Source organism: Sphaerodactylus townsendi, linkage group LG04 (genome assembly GCF_021028975.2).
Source record: "Sphaerodactylus townsendi isolate TG3544 linkage group LG04, MPM_Stown_v2.3, whole genome shotgun sequence".
Classification (NCBI taxonomy): Eukaryota; Metazoa; Chordata; class Lepidosauria; order Squamata; family Sphaerodactylidae; genus Sphaerodactylus; species Sphaerodactylus townsendi.
Genome location: NC_059428.1, coordinates 144,958,812 through 144,962,907, shown reverse-complemented (window position 1 = coordinate 144,962,907; position 4,096 = coordinate 144,958,812).

Below are 4,096 nucleotides of genomic sequence, written 5' to 3'. Positions count from 1 at the left end.
TCCTCCAGCCCCCTCTGGCGGAGCCGCTCCGCCCTCTGGCCCAGGCACTGCCCCCAGGAGGGGCCTTGCGGATGGGCTGCCGTTCCGGGGGTGGGGGGGATCCCCAGGACCCACCTGGAAGTTGGCACCTCTAGTAGAATGCCTTAGAGGCCTCCCCCCCAGCAATCGTTTTCTGCAGGGGAGGGGCGCTCCGTAGCCCGGAAATGGGCTACACGTGTGTGTGTGCGTGTCTGTGTCTCCAGGCTCTGCCTGGAGGCTGGCAACCCCGGCATCCAGGAGAGCCGCATAGAAGGGTGGGGATTTGAACAGAGGCCTCGCTAATCTGGGGGTTGGATCACTGCGCGGGGGGGGGGGGGGGCTCTCTCCAACAGATGTGCACTCCCAGGTCTTCCAACGCCCTTGCATGGCAGAGAAGAACAAGAGTTGGATTTATATCCCCCCTTTCTCTCCTGAAAGGAGACTCAAAGGGGCTTGCAATCTCCTTTCCCCTCCCCCCCACAACAAACATCCTTTGAGGTAGGTGGGGCTGAGAGAGCTCCAAAGAACTGTGACTAGCCCAAGGTCACCCAGCTGGCCTGTGTTGGAGTGCACAAACTCATCTGGTTCCCCAGATAAGCCTCTACAGCTCAAGCGGCGGAGCAGGGAATCAAACCCAGTTCCTCCAGATTAGAGTCCCAGCCTCAGAGCTCCAGAGGAGCCCACATTTGGGGGGGGGGGGTTGCTGACAGAAAGGGGGTACAGAGCACAGTAGCTTATCTAAAGCAGCAGAGCCTCTACCAGTCTGTAGGACCTGGCTAAGGCTGCTAACTATGGGAAATTTGGGGAGGCGATTAATTCATAGCACCCCCATAAGTCAGGAGTGATTTGATGGCGCTTCACACACGCTCGGGGGCTACTCAAATACCTCCACCCCCTCATACATTGTCCACATTTCCAGAAAGCGCAAAGCACGTACACCCTGAGATAGTAAACTCTGCACCGATATACACGTGCTCTTGGCAAATTAGAAGCCGTGCAGGTATTAATGGGCACCCGTCTTTGGGGTTGCCAGCGGCGCCTTTAACAATAGCTCAACCTTGAGGGGGCATCGGGTGTTCGGCACGTACTGATTTCGTTCTCTCAAACTCAAGCGGCATGAAAGCAGGGCTGGCGCAGGTGCCAGTCGGGGGTGGCGTGAGCACGGCTCCGTGCTCATTCCAGCTGGTTAAATTCACCTGCCGGCGGGAGATAGGAAGGGCTGGCGTTCCCGAGCAAGTTAGCAGGTTGTGAAATTGACCGGGCCACTAAGCCCTGAATATTCATCTCTGGCCCATCCATATTCACATTTTCCAGAGGAGACGCAACAGGAACCGAGAGACTTCATTACTCTTCTGCAGTGGGAGGGGGGGATCCACACAGGGGCTGGGTGGAAGAGCACCCTCTTTGGACTTACAATATCCCAGAGCTCTCGTCTTCCCATCTGCACCCTGCCTTGCTCCCCAGAGGGGACCCAAAGCGGATTGCATCATTCTTGCAACAACCCTATAAAGTAGGCTAGGCTGAGAAAGCGTGACAGGTCCAAGATCGCCCACTGAACTTCCACGGCACAAGAAGGGATTTGAACCCGAGTCTCCCAGATACTAGTCCGAAACTTCCAACCACTACATCACACTGGCTCTACAGCTGCCTCCTGAGCCCTGTTTACATGTTGCACCCTGCCTATACACGTGCGGATCTGTTTGCAAGAAACGGCCGCGTGCGTTCATTTCACACATAAAACCGGAGACCAATACCTGCACAAATATGAGGTTTGTGTCTCATCTCCAGCTACACCTGCATGAACTGTAACACACAAATGCACACCATACATAGATCTGACACAGGTTCACTGTAACTTGTGAAAAGGGCAAAAGTCTGGCTTTTTGCCAGGCAGCTCTTTAGCGTGGAAAAATTGCCAGCAAAAGAGACATTCTTTGGTTTGTTGCATGATATATCTGCATTTTTTTTCCTGTGAACTGGAACCATTAAAAATGCATTTGCAGAAATATCAGACAATACAGACCTTCTAGCCTCTAGTAATATGGGCCAATCACTGCTCGAAACTGTGGTCCTCAAATATTGTGGCTACAACCGGAATGATCTGAGATACCTCCGTGCTTAATCTGGAACCGTTTACCAAAAACAATGCGGAAGATCTATGGCCAGTGCAATCGAACACAAAACCCTCACCCTGTTTCTGCCTGTCTTGTGGGGCTAGCTCCTCCTGCATTCTTTAGATGAAAAGCAGCAACGAGCTTTGCCCTAAAACAGTATTGTGCTGGCCTGCAGTGCCACAAAACTGACATGAAGCCAGCCACTGGAAAATACCACAAGGAACAAAAAATATTCATAGCATGCCCAGAGGCCAGGTAAACCTTTTCAGCCTTTTCCCTCACGTCAACTGTACTCTGCGCTATTAACTGTGGCAGGCAGTACCGCAGACACAGCTCCTCAAAAAGACACTGTCCTTGCGTTCATCTGCGCATGAGCACACACAGCGTACAACATGGCAACGTCGAAACTTGGACAGCCACATTAGTGCCAGCTTCTGTGAGTAATAATAGTACAAAATTGTCAGAGGAGGAGGGAGAGCCAATAAGGAAAACACACGTGCCCACTCTCTGCTTCCTGTCCAATAGCCAGAATGAGTATTTTCACATTATGTGTGCCGGTTACAAATGTGTACTCAAGTTGTACCTAGGGCTGGACAGCTCAGCTGCCAACCGTATCTGTTGCGACCTGGCAAAACACAACCCGGTTCTTGCAAAATTGCCAAGTGTTGAAAGTGAACTTTGAAAACTGGAGCACTGGGAGGGGAGAAAAAATGAAACGTGACAACCAACTGCGCTTTGCCTGAATTTGAAATAGTGGGGATGGGCATGTTTTGACACGAAAATGTTTGGGAGGGGGGTGGGGGGGGGGGAGGAATGTTCCCAGACCTCATGATAACGTCTGTGCTTGCTAATGTCAATTGCAGAGTCGGGTTTAAAAAACAAAATCGTTTCAAAGCATGGATTTGGTCTCTTAGTTTCACAACAGCCCGGCAAGGGAGTGTGGAACGTGTCACGGCCCTATTGTTTCGCTTGCTGCTTCCCACCAAACAAAGGCACACCCTTTATCCTTCGGGATGCCCCGGTTTCATGATGCTACGGTCTTGCCCACAAGCCCAGTTCCAAATGACTGGCAGCAATGTCAGGAGGCAGTCCTTGATTCTGGAGCAGAAGCAGGTAGGATTGCCAGCTCCATGTTGGGAAATTGCTGGAGATTTGGGAGGCACACCTTGAGCAGGATGGGGTTTGGGGAGAAAGGGACTTCAACCAGGTGGAATGCCAAGAGCACACCTTCCAAAGGAGCCATTTCCCACAGAGGAACTAACTTCAGTAGTCTGCAGGTAACTTGTCAGAGTGGAAGATCTCCGGCCCATCACCTGGAGGTTGGCTATCCTAGAAGCAGGCAATGTACAGCCTGCAGACTATAGGGTCGGCAGGGTCCCCCTGGTCACCAGCAAACCACATCCTGCCTGGCCCACATGTTTGGATTCACCTGACCTCCTCTCTGCAAATCCCCCTCTTTGAGGCCACAGGAGCTACAGGCAACGGGACTCAAGTTGACCGGATGCCTAGTCAGGCGGCAAAGCCTCTTGGCATTCCTGTTACCTCAGCAAACATCCTTTTACTCTTCCCAGCATCCTAGGAGGGCTGTGCTTCCTCCTCTCCCCTCCGGTCACCTCCCTCTCCATGTGGGGTGCTCACAACCTATTAATCCACCTGCCTTCGCAGTCCTGCAGCCCCAGGCCGAGAATCCCCCCTTTTCGATCTTCATTAAAGCGGCAGCAGTGGTGGGATGCGCAGGCCACACGGCCCCCTCCCTCCCTCCCGACGTCAGCCGCTCGTGCCAGCAAATCCATTTGTGTGCATTTTTCAAAGACAAGCCCCGAGGAACAAGGCTTGAAAAACACACCAGGCCTGTGTGTGTTTAAAAATAAAGGGCTGCCGAGCAAGCCGGCGCCAGGGCCTTCCGCCTGACAAGTATATTCCCGACATTGGCGACGGGGGGCGCCGCGGCCTGGTTTCACCTT